The sequence below is a fragment of the Cupressus sempervirens genome, chromosome 1 (assembly GCF_028749045.1).
Source record: "Cupressus sempervirens isolate cs-2001-9-10 chromosome 1, ASM2874904v1, whole genome shotgun sequence".
NCBI classification, from domain to species: Eukaryota; Viridiplantae; Streptophyta; class Pinopsida; order Cupressales; family Cupressaceae; genus Cupressus; species Cupressus sempervirens.
In genome coordinates this window covers 217141671-217161273 of record NC_143118.1, presented here as the reverse complement: position 1 = coordinate 217161273, position 19603 = coordinate 217141671, and the positions used below count along the sequence as shown (strand labels likewise).

General features: G+C 33.6%; 1 pseudogene; it reads left to right on the top strand.

Moving 5' to 3' along the window:
• The first annotated feature begins 4139 nt into the window (after positions 1-4139).
• Positions 4140-19603, top strand: part of LOC149576921 (taxadien-5-alpha-ol O-acetyltransferase-like) — a 56876-nt pseudogene continuing 41412 nt past the window's right edge.

The window sequence follows — 19603 nt, the reverse complement described above, 5'->3', positions numbered from 1 at the left end:
ATCCTACAAGCAAATAGTTAGTCCATGTTTGAGTGGGTTGTATAATGAATCTTTGACAAATCATCCTACAGACAATAGTTAAGCTACAGAAAATCAAAGAAACAGAGCAACACATATTCTAGGCAAAAACACATTAATGAAATGAGATGAATAGCCTATTTAAAGTACATAAATTGAACCGGCTATTTCAAGATCTTGCACAAGATCTCATGTAGAACCGCATGAAATTCTTTTCCTACTCATTTGAAGAAATAACGTGCCACGTGAAAACTCGTGCAATGGGGCACTTTCTCGTGCAAAAAGGGGAGAATCTTCACACGAGAACCTAAATCTTCACGCGGAAATGGATAATCTCATGCAAAAATATGAGGAACTGTACAGAATTGTATAGACAGAGAGATAAAATATTATTAAAAAAATGCAGAGGAGGCTAGAAAAATTGATTTTCCCAGCCCCACAGTGGGTGCCAAAAACGTATGCATGAATATGTGGCCTTTGTTAACACACACACTTCAACATAGTCTTTATATGTAGATTCATGTACAGAATTGTATAGACAGAGAGAAAATATTATTAAAAAAATGCAGAGGAGGCTAGAAAAATTGATTTTCCCAGCCCCACAGTGGGTGCCAAAAACATATGCGTGAATATGTGGCCTTTGTTAACACACACACTTCAACACAATCTTTATATGTAGATTCATCTGGCAATGAACATGAGATTGTTCACCCAAGAATAGTCTGGCAAGGTGACCTGTTGCCTTCTATCTAGAGGGATTTTACCTATTTAATATCCTTAGATTTGAGGTGTAGGCAACTAGACCCTCTAAGAATGAAGGATTTAAATGCACTTAAGTCTATATGAGTATGCAAGTAATCTAAATGATATATGCAATTAATCTAAGAACATATAAAACAAACTAGATTATATGCATGCATATTAAATCTAAATGATATTTAATCTAAAGAATGAAAGCTTATGAAATAATGAATTCAAAGTGAGAGCACAGTTTAGCAGAGATTCAATAGCATTTCAATTCAACCTCTGTAATGAGGAATTATGAGTTCCTAAAATATACTTCCTAGAATCTATCAACAGATGAGATCAACTTAGATAAATGGTTAGGATTGAAGGAAAGACTCAGTTAAGATGGAAATTTCCTTGTTTAGGTGAAGTGAACTATTTCTAATTTGAGTGTGATGAGCAGTCAACTAAACTTGCCATGAGTGGGAGAACAAGTTAACTATATTGATTCAAATTTTGAGAAGTAGTTCACTCAAAGTTTCCATTTATAACTGAAGAGAAGATTTTAGGAAGAATATTTAATTTAATAAAATGAGATATTTTCTCATAAATTCCATTTCTATTTAATTAAATAATTGTATTTAATTAATTAAAATAAGCATATTTATTAAATTAAATAAATTTAACCTCGTAGTACATTAGCCTTAGGAGATAATTTAACTTAATAAAGTATGAATACTTTAGATTAAATTAAATTTAAATAAAATAGGTTTAATGTGGCTAATATAAGTGAGTACTATAGGGATTAAATAGGAAATATGATGAATGCATATTAGAGTTTTTTGCATCTAACAATTAAGTCAAGTAGCGACAATCAAAATGAGACTAGCCTATTAGAATAGGTCTTAGAATTGATCAGAATAGACCAAAATTGGTATCATGGCAATGAGACAATTTTGGGGTATTACAAGCACAAGGGGAAAATATTATTATGAATATCTAGTGAAGTGGAAGAATAGACCTATGAAAGATGCTTCATGGATTTCTCAGTCTAAGTTGGATTTAGCTCAGGTTGTGACATCTTAATGATTCAAAATAATAATTTATTTAAACCTTGGTTGTTTGATGTAGGAGCATCCTAGGTTTCAATATTATCTTGCATGTTTTCAGTTCTTATCTTGCTGCTAAAACGGTGTTCTACAGAAACTATATTTTCTGGTTTCTGGGTGCTTGTTGCAGATTGTGTAACTAATTTTTCATAATGAATGAAGAACTTTTCACTTCAAGGATTAAAGAGGGCCTATATTAATATCTATTATCCAAGGCACAATTTCAAACTCCTTATGAGTTGGGAGATATAGCAATTCTCCTTTGATGAATTGGCCTTTTAACACTTAAGTGGTTGTAGAGGACCTAAATACCTACCCACATTTTTAAGTGTGAGTTCTAACTCAATAAGAGCTAGGAGATATTATGATTTCTCTCGGACATCGATTTTTGGAATTTAATTGCTAATGCAGGCTGACTTGTGGCTTTTCAAGAATTTAATGTTAGGTTTATTTTTATTTAATATTTTTTGAAATTTTTGACTTCTCTATGTTATAGAATGATCTATAAACCATTTTGGCTAGTATAAATAGATGTAACGCCCCGCTCGGGAACCCAAGAGAAATAAACCTAACATGTTACAATGTTTACTGAACTATTTTTTTAAAAAAAAGTTTAAATAACATCAAGATAACATTAATGCGGAAGCAACATGAACATACACATCAAATACACATAATCAATTACAGATATAGTTTCAATTCCTCAAGAGTTCCTTTACGTTGAGTCACATTTAATAATTTTAAATTAATTAGTTTAAGTTCCAAGTACAATGTCTCAAGATCATAAAGAAATAACAGATACATAATCGCATAAGCAAATGCATAAGTATAAACAATACAATGAAAGTACATCCAATCAATAACATCCACTGCACATGTCACAGGGTATGTGAGAAAAGATACAATACATCAGAATACATGATAACATATATACATCATCTAAAAAGAAGTCTTTGAGATAAGAAATAAGAATGATAAAGGTACATCTTCTGCAATGAACATCCAACAGCTAGCAATGTGAAGGGGAACCCAAATGGTAAGAAGACACTACCTCCCGATCGCGTGGTTACCTAGTCAGGCTTCCACTCCCACTGTGTAGGGAAGATAATGAACGATCCACATATGGCTAATCAAACATAAAACATTCCTAGGCAAGGAATACCTACTAGCCAAAACTATCTCAAAGGTAACACATACTACTCAAGTATATAAAATAATCCAAAAGTAAGAACACTCAATCCAATACCAACTCCACATAACCAAACATCATACACGAACCAAGTATAAACCAAATGCCAAGATCACAAGATAAAGTCAACAAAAGACAATCACCTCAAGTCAAAAGCCACATGTCAAAAGTACATCATCCATGAATCACCAATCATCCTCAATGAAATTAATAACCACAATTAACATATCCAACAATAAATACACCACCAGAGGTACACATAATCTACAGAGATCTATAGAGGAGACTCGGGCTACATACTAGGGAGTGTCATCACATGGCTGCTTGAGTTACCCTAGACTGATCTCTTAATAGACCCTGAACCATCAACCATTGAGTTACCCTGGACTGGTTACTCTAAACCCCGAACCCTCAACATCACACATATGGAAACTAGAAAGCCCTCTTAAGAAGATGAGGCACTCATCTCATTCCCATCCTTAGTCTATACAAGCACTCAAGGCATGGGTAGATAAAAAATCTCTAACTTATCTTTTTAGTGTGTTCCCCCCCCACAAGTTTTAATCACTAGATTATCACTTATTACATAACTTGCATTAGGTTACCCTGGCACTGACCACTTTGGGTCCCAGACCCCTATGCAAGCCACTCCCAAAGTCATGTACCTAGACAACCTCTCCTAAGCACAAAAATTCACAGTTGTGTCCCATACCACAACACTCATAAAGATCAAACTTGGTTCCTAAACAGGCAACCTGACAACAAGATGGTTCTCCCATCCAAGTACACATAATTTCTCCACAAGATAAACCTCATAAATATAATCTCCAATACGAATCACAAAACACATCATAACATCCAACCACATAAAATAGTATCAAAGAAATATCACAAAACCTCTGGTGTACATCCTATACTGGTCAACACCTAATCGACTCCAAAATCCAAAGGCATAAATAATACAAGCAACACCACAATTTCATAGTTTGGTTTGATTTGATAATACACAACAAAGTCAAAAGTAAAGTTTCTAAATAAAAATATATATAATGCAGAGGGTGGGGATATTACCCCCCCCGTACCTACTGCCGACATTAATGGCCACAGAAGGTGGTACCGCTGCTGTCGTAGGCAACAGTTGTACTGCTGCTGCGCGCAGCAGGGTACCCTGCTGTCACAGGTACCAGGCCGACGGGCCTTTAAACACATTATTATATATGTATTTTTCATTTTTAATAAATTTTAATACATTTTAAAATTTATTTAATTTAAATGGTAATAAATTTACATTATAATTTAATAACATTTTGTATTATTCAATTATATAATTATTTATTATTAATTTTACTATTAATTTATATAAATGTTTGGTAATTAAAGAAATTTAAATAACTTTATTAATTATTAATTAATCTAATTAAATTTGATTTAATTAGGATCTATTAATGATAAGGATTAATTAATGAAGTTATTAATTTATCATATTTAATAATATTGATTTTATTAAAATTATGGTTATTTTATTTAAAATCAATGAACTGTTATTTTCTTTTTATAACTTAAATGGAATAAAACAATTATTTCTAGATTATTCTACTAGGAAATGACTTTTATTATGATGGTAATTTTACATATTTAAGTTGAATAAATGAATGAGTTATTGGGTGGAATAAATCAAAAATCTCCTACACTTGAAACATACATTGAACACAAAATTGAAACCTTACTTTTGACTTTGTTGTGTATTATCAAATCAAATCAAACTATGAAACTGTGGTGTTGTTTGTACTATTTATGCCTTTGGATTTTGGAGTCGATTAGGTGTTGACCAGTCTAGGATGTACACCAGAGGTCTTGTGAGATTTCTTTGATACTATTTTATGTGGCTGGATGTTATGATGTGTTTTGTGATTCGTATTGGAGATTATATTTATGAGGTTTATCTTGTGGAGAAATTATGTGTACTTGGATGGGAGAACCATCTTGTTGTCAGGTTTCCTGTTAAGGAACTCTTGAGGAATTGAAACTATATCTGTAATTGATTATGTGTATTTGATGTGTATGTTCATGTTGCTTCCGCATTAATGTTATCTTGATGTTGTTTAAACTTTTTTTAAAAAAATAGTTCAGTAAACATTGTAACATGTTAGGTTTATTTCTCTTGGGTTCCCGAGCGGGGTGTTACAATAGAGTGTTTAGGCTTAGAGCTAGGCAGTTTTTAGAGAGTTTTGGGAGAGGATTTGAGAGCAAAACTAGAAAGTACAAATTTGTTGTTGGATCTTTGATTGTGAATGTATTTTGTATCTAGTTGTAACCCCAAATGACTTACATCTAGGAATGTATGAAGATATTTTAATGAATCAATAAAAGTAATTTACTCTTCTTCCTCCTTTGGTTGTTCTTTGTGTTTTCTTTCATTGTGTTAACTCTTGCAGGGTGGTTCAGAGAGTTGGGTGTGCCATTGGCCCTAGTTTTTCCCTATCATTCTTTGTGTCAAGGTGTGACCATGTTAGAGGATTCAATCACTCTTTTAGGAGTGAGCTTGTTAGAGGTCTTTAAAAAATTCAATATAAATGCCACCTTGTTAGAGGATTTACAAATAGTTTCTAAACCAACTATATTAAGAGATTTAGATCTTTGCTACAATGGTTAGAAAATAACAATGAGATGACCTAATTTTTGATGCAACTAAATTGCTGATTATAGATCTCAATTTTGGTTTGTATACTTGATCCTTTTTTATCAAATGTATCTTTGCATCTCAATAAGGATATTCTACTTATCCTTCTAATTCGCCTCCTCTAAGCATCATTAAACCTTCAAATATGTTCCACACATTCAATCCTCAAGTTGACCTTATATTTATATCTTACACATTGTCAAGTCAGCTTGAATACAACTTAGAATACTTAATATTCATCTTCTTAGTTAGATATGACTAATAAAAAATTTAATTGAACTCAATATGCCAAAACAAGAAAATCCTTTGTTAGTCAACCCTGCTTGATAGATACTAACTCAAAGTGATTTTCCTTTCTTAACCATGTGAACTTGGTTAACACATTATATTCACAAATTTCATTTGGTAATTAAGTGAGCTCAGTTAACACTAGTTCCATCCAACATTTGATTCATTAATTGAGTGAGCTTGGTCAATACTCCACTTCTGCAAGCTTTACTTTTTTGCCCAAGTGAGCTTAGTAGACACTATTTTTTGAACTAGGAAAAAATCTAAAATGCTTGGCAAACAAAAGAAACTATCTTCAATGCTTGTGTGAGCTCAACATACATTCAATGGAAATGATATGAAATTTTGCATAACATCAAAGACAATACACAATTAATTAATTATTTCCAATAATTATCATATATCTTCCATATGGTTCAGGAGATAGGGGATCAAATTTTAAGTCATATGACTTGGAAGTAGATGCTATATTGCTAGGATCATGACTGCGAGATGTAGATATAACTCAACTATATGGTATTAGATAGTTTGCTGATCACTTCATGATATTGCAATATTGAAAAGGATTTGGATCTCCTTTGATTTTTATCTCTTGTCCATCGTGAGGGAATTTTAGATAGTGATGAAAAATTGAAGGAACTACTTGCATGGAGTGAATCCAAGGATGTTCCAAGAGAATATTGTATTCTAGTTCCATATCAAGAACTTGACAAGGTACATCTTTGACCATAGGACCAACTCTGATAGGTAACTTAGTTGATCCTTTAGATGCCCTTTCTTATTCATCGTAAGCTTTTATTGTGATTTTCTTTTTAGAATCTACTACATTTTCAAAAAATCCCAATGCAAGGACTAATTTTAGAGTACATAGATTCAAGCCAACTCTCCCATCTATAAAAACTCTTTTGATTTTTTTATTTTGTACAAGGACTTCAATATGGAGTGGAGCATTATAAGGTTGGTGAACGATAATATCATATGTTTAGTAAAGGATATGAAATGCGATATGGTCAAATGTCCCACCATAGCTCTAAATTAATCATCACCTAGATTTGTGGGGATCGTGGTCTTTAAAATCAAATTTTCAAGAATTTCTTTGTGTGTTGTTGACAATTGTAATAGCTCAAAGATGGATATATGGGTTGGTGTTTTCTTGAATTGATCCAAAAGGTTGTATTGTTTTGACATCTCAAGTGTAGAATTTAGTACATAGACAAATTTTGTTTGAGATGTGGATGGTTTGGAGGAGACACTGTGTAGTGTGACCTTAGCTTGATTTCTAGTGGTAGCATTACCTTGTTTGGACTCATCCTTCTCATGATAGGTGATGACATTAGCATAGTATTGAGAAGGATCACATTCAAATATATTGTTAATGTACATGTAATATGTAGTATTATAACTACCTTGACTATCATTTTTATTATTGCAGGCATTTCCCTTATCATGTTCTAGAAGTGGATCTTTGAAGGTAGTATGTGTCTCATTTGAGTTATGTCCATCAACATTTACTTCACTGCTCTCAACCAAATCTTGTATCACATTATTTAATCTTTGATAGTCATTCATTTCATGTCTCTTTCCTCTATGGAATTCACAATAGTCATCATCATTCCACCATGATGGTTTCAATTTTGGTTTACAAACTTTCACTTTTGGAAGTGTTATAAGTTTCTGAGTTATTAACTTCCTCAAAGTTGATTTGAAATATTTACCTATAGGAGTCAATGCTCTTTTCTTGGGTATGAAAGACTAATTATTTGATTGATTGCTTGAGACATCTTGGGTATTTTGATTTGTTGAGGAGTACTAGATTTTTTTCCTAGATTTAGTATTGGTTGTGATGTCTTGACATTTTGATTATCTACTACTCCATCACTCACAATATTCTTGTTTTTACTCCAATATTTAGATTTTTCATTGTTGATATTGGAATTATTATTTTTGAGATTTGAAGAGCTAGCATTGTCTTTTTGTGTAAAGTTTCATTTCTCCTTTTTAGACCATAACTTCTTCAATTTTTACACCATTTTCAATGAGCTATTTGAAGTTTTTTGGACATTGCACTTGTACTCTATAGCTCATGTCTAGTGTAAGATTGTGTATGAGAATTCCCATGTTTTCATGTTCAGGAATGATTCTTGGATATTTTGACAAAAGTTGACACCATCTTTGTAAGAAGATGAGGAATGGTTCCCCATTATTTTGTTTTGTAGTTCAAAGGTCTAACATTATCATTCTATGTCTAATGTTGTAGGAAAAATGTGTTACAAACATATTAACTAGATCATTAAAGGACTTGATACCAATTGGTAACTTAGAAAACCATTCCATAGCTTGTACTCCCAAACTTAATGGAAATAGTCTCATAAGGTGAGTATCATCATGAGCTACTTCAATTTAGGCAACACATAATTCTCTAACACAGTCTTGTGGATTCATATTTCTCTTGTATTTGTCAAATTTTGGAAGCTCAAAATAAGGAGGAACTAGAATCATAGCCAAGCTCTTATCAATAGGATATGGACATGTCTTCTAAGGTGTACCCCTTGGTCGAAGATCCAGTTTGAATATCTTGGATTTTATGTTGAAGCATTTGGATCTATTGTACTAGAGGATCTAATGATAATGTATGTCCATATAAGGTGTTTCTTTGAGTGTTGAATCCTTGAGGATTTGGACTATAAATATTCATTCTAGGAAGATTGTAACCTTGTTGACAAGGTCCTTGGAATGTTGATTTTTTTTTTGGAAAGGATCTTTTTGAACAAAATATGTAGGTATTTGTTGGACATAACCTTGAGAAGAAACATGTTGGGGATAACCTTTTTATGGGGACACTTGTTGGGCATAACTTTGTTGAGGAGGTCCTTGTAAGGTTACCATTTTTAGACTAGGAACTTGTTGGGTCAAACCTTATTGAGGAGGTCCTTCTTAGGTTACCATTGTGAGGTTACACCTTCTTGAGGGGATGATTTTTGGGAATAGCCTTATTAAGGATGTCCTTGTAAGGTTATAATTTGTGGACTAGGACCTTGTTGGGTTACACCTTGTTGAGGGAATTCTTGTTGGGAATAACCTTGTTGAGGAGGTCCTTGTAATGTTACCATTTGTGGACTAGGACCTTGTTGGGTTACATCTTGAGGGGATGCATGTTGGGCATAACCTTGTTGAGGAGATCTTTGTAAGGTTATAATTTGTGAACTAGGACTTTTTTGGGTTACGCCTTGTTGAGGAGATTCTTTTTGGGTATAACCTTGTTGAGAAGGTCCTTGTAAGGGAAAACCTTGTTGAGAAGTATCTTGTTGGATTAACCTTTGAGATTTTGAACCTAGTAAATGACATTGAGAAGATGGACTTTGTTGAATGGGTCCTTGTGAAGGTACACTATTTTTTTGTAAAGGATCACTTGATGGTAAAGGACCTTGTGAGGTTTAACCTTGCTAAAAAAATCTTATGGGATTAACCTTCATTAGAAGTGTAAGACCTTGTTGTGCAAGTATCATGAAGTATCGTTCGTTATCTAGGTCTAGTATCTAGAGGACCTAATATTTTATTTGGGCCAAGGATTCTCATATGCATTCATTTCTTCCATGTTATCTCATTGTTGTTGGGCTTTCAAATTTTGAGCTTTAGTTTGAACTACCATAAAATTCCAAAGTGTAGATGTTAGTGGAAGGATTTGTTAAAGTGTTGAAATTTTGTATGTAAACAATGAAACTCTAAGTCTATAGGAGATAGGTACTCACTATGGTGTAGACAAAGAAAATTCAAAATGTCAATCTGAGTAAATTTCTAGATAAAGGATGATAAATCCTAATAAGGAAACTCACTATGATGGAATTTATCAACACTAGAGATTGATTGTGGGCATTTTTAGGATTTTGATATGGTAGACTAGAAGGATGTAAAATGAAAATGATGTTCAAACTAGTATTCTTTCTATCTAAAAGTTTCAATTGTTGACATAACTAAAATGACAAACCAAATGGGTATTCAAAAGTATTTCCTAATTTTCTTGAAAAGGTCTCTAATACTCTCTATCATAGATGCACACTAATGAATGTGCAAACAAACTAAACACATGTGAAAATAAAAGTGACAAATGCAAGATACTGAGTATTATATATACACATACACAAGAAACAAATGCACATAAATAATACATAGAAGCACATAATCATAGTCAATAGTGCAGATATGCATAATGAAAGCACAACAATAATTGATAAATGAAAAAGTATAATAGAAGCCTAAGATTTTATGACAAATGCACAATTTTGATGGAATCTAAATTTTTTTTTTTTAAGGTTTAAAAAAAATAAAAATTGGCTACTCTTATTTTTTGCAAGAAAATATGCACACACATAAAACAATATGAATGATTCCCTAAAAGCATTTCTAAAATAGAATGCACAAACACACCATAATCCTAAGGTTTTCTAGGACATTATTTGTTGAATTACCTCTTGGACTAGGTCTAGCCATGCTAATTCAGTATGAATATAATGGTAGCTTGGAGGCATAGGCTCCTGCTTACACTATACTCACTTCTCAGGTATACCAAGCTATGAATTCTAAGGGTGATGAAATCCCAAGGAACCACTATCCCACAAAAAAGCCATGAGAGGTGTGGGATGTCTTTAGGGACACTTAGCACCAAAAAATAAAATGTTTTTTGCAATCTACAACAAAGTATTATTTAATGCATATGTTTGGAAGGTTATTCTTTTGGCCGCTTTCATCATCTTGACTTAACAATATTATACGCACTCCACAAAACCTTCATTCTAATGGATTTTTATTTATAGTGGATTACAAGAGCTTGGTGTTAGCCTATTACCATTATTGGATCTACTAAAGAAGATCTTAGGAGGTAGGCCCTCTAAAGATTAGTACAAAGTTCTCTTACACCCATGATCCATGAATAACAAGGGGATAGGATACATTTTGTACTAAAATTTGATAAATTATATAATGTTGATATTCCACAAGACACAATTGATAGGATGATCTATTATTAAAAAGACACACAAAATTGAAAAGTATGCCATATTTTAAGCCCAAACAAAAGTTATGGTTTTCATTTAACAACCCCTTTTAGCAACCTGCAAACAAGGGTCAAATAAAATATGTTCTCGAGGGACCTTATAAACAACATCCTACAAAAACAAGTAAAAAATTTACTAGAATGAGCAAAAAAATTCATTAAGATGTCAAAAATCTAAATTGCAACTAGAAAATCAATCAAAATCTAACTACTAAAATAAATGTGCATCTTTGCAATACAGATGCATAGTAACAATGACTAGAAGCATATATATGAAACAAACATAAGAGAAATAAATAAAAGTACAAGAAAAATAATGTAGAATTAAAAGATGCACAATTTTGGTAAATAGATCCAAGCTTCTAGTGAATATTTGCACATAAATAAAATATGCATGCCAGAAAATAATAGGAGAATAGGAAGGTATAATGAATGAGTACAAATGGATGGAAACACAAAAAGAATCAATGGATGCATAGGTCTATAGAATGGATGCACTAAAATGACCTGTAAGTCACTTACACACATGAAAACTAAAAATGGGGGTTGTTGTTGGAATTTACAAGTGGGTAATATACTTTTGAGAGGGGCGGGGGGTGTGAATCAAAAGTACTAAACTCTAACCAATAAAAATTTCAACATTAAAACATTGCATGCATACACATATAAAAATAGCATGTAAATAAAATGCATCCACATAAACACTTGACACCAAATATGATTACCTAGAAACCTTCCAATGAGAAGATAAAATTGGGGTGGGGATGGCACCCACAACTCTTCACTACTACAGCCATAAAGTTCACCTGTTATGGTTACATGTTTTGACCATTCTCATGATCTGCCCTATGAAAGGAATGCCTTGTTAAAGGTTAACAAGGGATTTTAGATCCTACCCTATTAAATGATTTTAACACCCTATTAGAAGTGTACGTGACTAAAGGACTTTAGAACACTCACTTGGAATGTCACCCTATTGAAGGCTTTATATGATGGTTGTTAAACCAACCTAATTCCATAAGATTTCATTCTATTGTAACAATTTTTAGAGAGTACAATAGAATGTTTGATTTGATACACTTAAAATCTTATATTGTTGATTTCAAATCTCAATTTAGTTCATCTCAATCCTCTTTGATTTGATATGAAAATGATGTAACCTTGATCCTTTGTTTTGCTAACTGATTCTGCAATTTTGTCCCTCCTTCTAAGTCACCTTTAGCTTGATCAATTCACCCATTTTACTTGATCAATTCACCCTTTTACTTCATTCAAATATTCTCTAACATTATCTCCTCGGTGCATTCTCTCTCACTCTCTCTCTAAATTATGGGGCTTCATCTCTCTTTAAAAAGATTTTGTGAATTAGGGTTAGGTATGAATCTATGATTAAGATTCATCCAATTTTCCTACTCAAATCCTTCCATTTTTCTCATTTTTTTTATGTTGATTACATAAGGAATCCAAATAGATTTGATCTTATCTCTAAGCTTCAAGATCTATCCATATGTCAGCTCAAAAATGGTTTACATCTTAGTTTGTGAATGCACAAACTCTTATGTTGATTTTATGTTTCTCAACACTTGTTGATTACTGATTCTCAACACATACTAAAATTCTGTCTGGCCAAGCACTTGAACTTATTCGGCATCTATTGTTCACTCAGCACATATACTTGTTTGACACTATCTATTGTCTTGGCTTCTGAATGACTCGACACTTATTGAATTTTTTCCTCGGCACAAATTGCAACTTAGTACACGAGTGACTTGAAAATCATTTCAACTCAGCATCTATATTATACTTGGACTGGATTTAGAAAATTCCTTAAGTTTGTTGACACTCAATTGTCAAAACCAATCTAAGATCAACAATCTCCCTCTTTGACATGAGTGGAAAAAACACTTAAATATACATGATGAATCTAACCTCCTCGAGTATAATATACATTCTATTCTCATATATACAAAACTTAAAAACTATTCCAAATTTTATGGAGGACTATATACCTCAAAATTTTTGTATCTCCCCCTGAGTTGATGTTCCATTTTTGTATCCAAAATTTCTTTGAGTAGATTGATTTACCCTTGTTGATACTCTTTGTCTTTATTTTGAATCTTGATACTCTTTATTTGATGTGTCTTGTTATGCCTTGTTTCCTACTATTTTCTCTCCCCCTTTTATTTTGGCTCCCCCTTTCACATGTCTGCCCTTGTAGATTAAGTATCCTTCTAGCCTTTTGATTTATTATCTCCCCTTGTTTGCAATTTCTCCCCCTTTTTGACACTTATGTCAAAGGGCCTATACATTGACTGATTATTTTGCCAAGAAGTTTTTTGTTACATCCATGATAATTCTCAAAGCAGCATCCCAATTTTGTATTGCAACTTCTAGGGATTTGATTTTTATTGTTGTCTCTACTGCAAGGTGAACTAAGCCATCTAATGTTGAAAGATTAGGATCTATCTTCAATACAATTTTTGCACGGGCTAGTTCCTTTTGTAGAATCTCCATGTGAGGAGTTAGGGAAGCTTGTATTTGAACTAATTTGGCTCTTGTATTAGCCTCTTTTATTGTCAATACTGCTAGTTCCTTCTGTGTGTGAAGTGTCGTATGAAAGTGCTTCTCACTTTGAGTTGGATCTTTTGACAATTGCATGTCTGATACTTTCAAATTTCTTTTCAAGCTCATTATTCTCTAGCTAGTTTCTTATGTAAAGATTGAAGGATCACACAATTTTGTGTACAATGAGAATATATTCTCAAGTACTATTGTCACCTTCTCAATTTTCTTTCCCAGCTCTACCTATGATAGTGCTATCTCACTGGATATTTTTTCATTCATCTTTCCTTGAAACTTTTTCTCAAACCATTCCATGAGTTTTACATTTGTCTCCTAGTCTTCAGTGGTCACCTACTCAACAATTTTTGATAGATGTTCCAATATTGGCTTCATTTCATCAGGTTCCTCAAGCTGAATGCATCTAGAAAGATGTCCTTTATTTCAATTAGTGGTTGCCTTTGTTTATACTCATTTCTGACTATCTCCTACTTCTTCTTCCTCTCTAGTGCCTCTTGCACCTCATTAATCTAGTCTATGTTAATGTTTGCATAGTCACACTTTGGAATTACTATTTCCTCATCTAATATAGGATCTCCATAGTGAAGTACCCTTGCAAACTTTATGGAGCTTGAGATTGGTGCTGAAATTTGGAGTTGCATTGCTTCAATGCTCAACTTTTGAGGCATTCTTATAGGAGTCCTAGTGGTTGGTAGATTTACCAAAGTTTGAATTGTTTCTTGCTCATTTTCCTTTGGAATTTCCTTTTCCTCCTCTGTTCTTCCTTAGTCAATCACTATTATTTGTGGTAGTACACCTTGTACTTGTGCAGTAGGAATAGAAGTATCCATTCATCGTGTTTGTTCCTTTGTTGGCTCCTTGACAGTTGTAGTACCTTTAACTATGGAATCAACCTTAGTTTATGTATCTTATGAAGCTTTCTCTTTAGGTTGTTCACTTGTAGCTATAGGGATGGCAAGGGATGTTTCTTGTGTGGCCATCTTGTCCCTAGTCAAGTCAACTACTTCTTTTTGCAACTCATCTACACTGACCAATACCGAGTTATTGCATAATTCAGCTTGTAGAGTTGACTAGTGAAGGATCTTCTTTAGATCCTCTGATGTCAATGGATTGATGTTCTAACTAGAGTTGTCAAGGACATACTTTACTTTTATTATATCTATAGGTGTAGAGGTGTCATGTGGAGGGCTTAGAGGTGGCAATCGTGTGTCTTGCACACTCTGATCTATTTGCTTCTTTAACAGTTGCCATATCATCTCCTTTTTGTGTTTCCTCCTCCATTGTGTTATCTACCTTTTCTTTCTCACCTTCATCTTCCTTATCATTGTCATCCTCTTCTCCATTATTTCTTCCCCTTCTTTGATAGTAGTTAGTCCATATATTAACTTCCATAAATGAGTGGAGTTCTTGAAAACATCTTCAATCTTATTTTGAAGAATGTTGAAGGCTCTATATTTGGGTGCAAATTTTCTCCCATGCTTCTTGTTGGCCTTAGCTATTTTCCTCTTTGTAAGCTCTAGCATTACTCGAGCCAATATAGACTCTCTTATATCCTTTTTCATATTAAGGAAATAATGTCATTTATTTTCAACAATAGAATATAAATCTTTGGGCATTGAATTGTCAAGTTCAAGTGGGGTGTTCTTGAATTTGGCCATCATGGTATAGACTGATTCTTCAACCATGTTTTGTTCTTCCGTACTCAACTCATTGAAATAAATGATCTTTAAGCTAGTTAAGTTTGAATTATCTTTAATATTATCGCAAATATTTTCTAAATCAAACTTTGTGGCATGACTTACCACTCTAAATGGGTTGTTGTCATCTGATTTGATCCTTTCTTCATCAAATTTAGGTGGTTCAACAAAGTTTCTTCTTAAATTTTTTTGCACTCGACCTAGTTTCTCAATATCCTTCTTCTTCTCTATTGTTTTCTCTTTTTCCTATTGAGTAGTAGCCCTTGTAGTTGCTCCTATGGTAGGCTTGGCTGGGCTTGGCTTTGCAGTCTTTTTACCCTTGGACTAAGTTGTAAACTATTTCTAAGCTTTTCTCCTTTTAGGCTCTAGTTTAGGTGGTGCTTCTGTAGCTTTCTCTTCCTTGGCTCCTTCTTCCTCTTCATCTTCTCACATGCCTTATGTCAAGGCAAGTGCCTCCTGGCCCTATTCTTCTTCTTCTTCTTCTTCATCTTCTTCTTCTTCTATAGTCCGTTCTCCAAATTTGGCCTTAATTTTCTTGACCAACTTATCCTTTTTCTTTAGAGTTGAACTAGTTTTCAACTCCATTTCCACTTTATACTTTACAACATCAAAAGTTCCAAAAGGTTTTGCACTTTTATCAATTTCTTCTACAAGGAATGTCATGATTGTTATCGATGCCTCATCAATGTTTATCTCATATCATAATGGTCGTAGCCATCTTACTCTAGGTACTACTACTTGGATATATGTATAATCAATATCAACTAAGAAACAAATATCATTAATGTGCTACTCTACTAGGCAGACTAGAATCCTTAGTCTTTGCTTCATGGACTTCTTAAAGTCCTTAAAATAGCTTGTCATGAGGGTTTCAAAATTAGCTCCCATGTGCTCTATGTACTCATTTATCAGTACAACTATAGACCTATTGGTCTTCCAACCTATCTTTCCAAAAGAGGGAAATTCATTTTGAACATAGGAAAAGATGCATATCAAAATTGATCCAAACTTACATTAAGCACTTTTGGATCTCCTTATTGCTCCTAGGTTCTCCATAATCTGCTACAGTTGCAGTTTTGCTAGATCATATGTATGATCCTTCTTAATAAATTTGTATCCCACATCAACTGCAATACATGGTACACTATTCAGTTAGCTTAATTGATAGAATTTGTGGGGTATGACCCTAATTACAAATTCTAGAAGTGGATCTTTGATTGTGTCAATGGTCATGCCTCTTTTATTCCATTTTGCCCCAATTTTCTTCTCAATAGCTTCTTTTGAGTCACTTCTTAGGGTCTTTGTCCATTCTAGGGTTGGGTATCTTATCACCCCATGTATGATTCTATTTGACAACTTGATGGGCCCTCCTTCTAACCATAGGCATCCATTGTGAATTTTTCTTTACACAATTCTTATCCATTTAGTCTTGAAGATGGTGGGAAAATCTAAGGCACGAGCTAAGCACTTTCTCTCAACAATCTGAAATTCTTCCTTCAAAACCCCATTGTCACATAGTTTTTTATAGGCCTAATGAATTTCCATGTCACCAATTGCTCCAACCTTACAATTATAACACTCTCTTACATCTTGGACTATTATGAATTTTTCAAGAATAATGGATAGTGCACCAATTCAAATAGTTCCTTATCCTTAGGGTTTTTAGAATTGGAGGCCATTTTTGCAAACTAGGGTTTAAACTTTGAAACTACGTAACTCGGCACTTGAGAAATACCTTTAAATCAATTAAATCATGCTTGATTACCATTGGAATCTGCTCAAACATTTCAATCTCTAGTCGCTAATCACTTTTGTACTCTTCCCACTCTTGCTCTATGTCTGTAATGATGCAAAATGATTGAAAAATCAACTTTATACCCTTCAATACTTGGCTTCCATTAATTTTTCATCATGTGACATCCTGTAGAGTTACCCTTACTTGGCTTCAATAGGAATTTCTTATTACTCAGCAACAACTACACACTCAGCTCTAACTAGCTTTGGCTGACAACTTGACACATACTAACATTCACTCAACATCTGAAGTGAACTTTTCACACTTGGTAGTAAGATGAAAAACTTTGAAGATTTGACCTTCCATCATCTATCCTTTTTAGTGCTAACTTATCTAGGAACTGATGTATGATGAAGCATTTAAATATCAATCCCACATACCTTCTCTAGCTTAGTTTGATGAAGTATGACCACTTAACCCTTTAGGTGAAGTGATCCCTCTATTTGATGTGTTGCATCCATCTTTCTTCTTCCATGTCTTATTCATCTCTCCTCTAATGTGCTCAACATCTACCTTGCCTTTTCCTTTGTTTGACTCTAAGTTGGGTGCCTTTGTTTGACTCTAAGTTGAGTGCTTGTTGATATGTCCAATCTTCAAACAACTAAAGCATGTAGTTTGGTGTAGCCATTTTCTATAGCTTCCACTAAAATATGTTGTTATGCAATTCTCAGAGATATGTCCATACTCTTGATAGTAGTGACAACTGTCTTATATTGTAGTTCTAATTATATGAATTTTCATGGCTTCTTCTCTTGTTTGATGACCATGTGGTCTTGGATCTACACTCAAAGGCTTTGTGTCCAAACTTATGAAAATTGTAGTAGAATCCTTCAAATCTTGGTGCATGCATAGTCCTAGTTCTGCATTCATGTGCCTAATGACCTTGTTTGTTGCACTTGTAACAATGTGTCATGTTCTTTGGCCTGGCATTCCAACTACCATTCTTGTTCCTACAAACATTAGCTATATGTCCTTTCTTTCCACAATGATGACAAGAAGGTTTAGAGTTCTTACCTTTATTGCTTCTTTCCTCAGCAGCTTTGGATGATTCTCCTTCTTTAGTGCTTCTATAGCTCAAACCTGATTTGTCTTTACTAGATCTAGGGGATTTCATTAGTTGCTCAAAGTACTTGTTGGCATCATTTGGCTTGTTGAAGCTTTCAAAAAACTCCTCTCTTTTCAGGTCATTCTGCAGTTGCTCATTCTGTAACTTTAATGTACTTATCTTAATGTCCTTGTCATTCAACTCATGATGGGCATTCATCATTTGATTTAGGGTGTCTAGTTGCATGTTTGAGATCCTAGAAAACTCTGTTGATTTTTCTTCCAATCTATTTGACAAGATTCTTTTGTCTTCTTCAATCATGGAATTGTCTTCTATAGCTTTCTTCTTTTGTTCAATCACCTCACATAGCTATATTGCTTGTGATTCTTGCTCCAACATGAGATTTCTGATCTCCTTAGCTTGTGCTCTATTCTATCCATAAAATCTACAATTGTTGTGCCAAACTCACAAGAGTTACCATCCACAAATAACTTTGTGTTGTCAATCTCCTTGTATTGGGTGTCATTTTTAGCTATGGCAACCTCTTTCCTTCTCTTTAACAAACTCCTCAAAGCATCTTTGGCTTCATCCAATTGTTGGAGTAAGAGATGAATTTCAATCTCCTAATTATCAATGGTCTTTCCCAACTCGTAGACTTCCATGTCAAGATATTTTCTCCAAGCTGTAAGGCTTCTCCTAATGAGAACTTAGCTCTGATACCAATTGTTGGAATTTACAAGTGGGAAATATACTTCTTGGGGGGAGGGGGGTTGAATAAAAACTACTAAACTCTAACCAATAAAACTTTCAACATTAAAATATTGCATGCATAAACATATAGAAATAACATGTAAAGAAAATGCATCCACATAAACACTTGACACCAGATATGATTACCCAGAAACCCTCCAATGAGAAGGTAAAATTGGGGTGGGGATGACACCCACAACTCTTCACTACTACATCAATAAAGTTTACCTATTAAGATTAAATGTTTTGACCATTCTCATGATCTACCCTATGAAAGGCCTGCCATGTTAAAGGCTTACAAGGATTATTACATCCTACCCTATTAAAGGCTTTTAACACCCTATTAGAAGTGTCCCTAGCTAAAGAACTTTAGAACACTCACTTGGAATTTCACCCTATTGAAGGATTTATACGATGGCCATTAAACCAACCTAATTCCATAGGATTTCATTCTACTATAACAATTATTAGAGAGTACAATATAATGTTTGATTTGATACACTTATCATCTAATATTTCTAATTTCAGATTCCAATTCCATTCATCTCAATCCTCTTTGATCTAATATGAAAATGCTATAGCCTTGATCCTTTTTTCTACTAACTGATTCTGCAATTCTGTCCTTCTTCTAAGTCACCTTCAACTTGATCAATCCACCCCTTTTACTTTCTTCAAA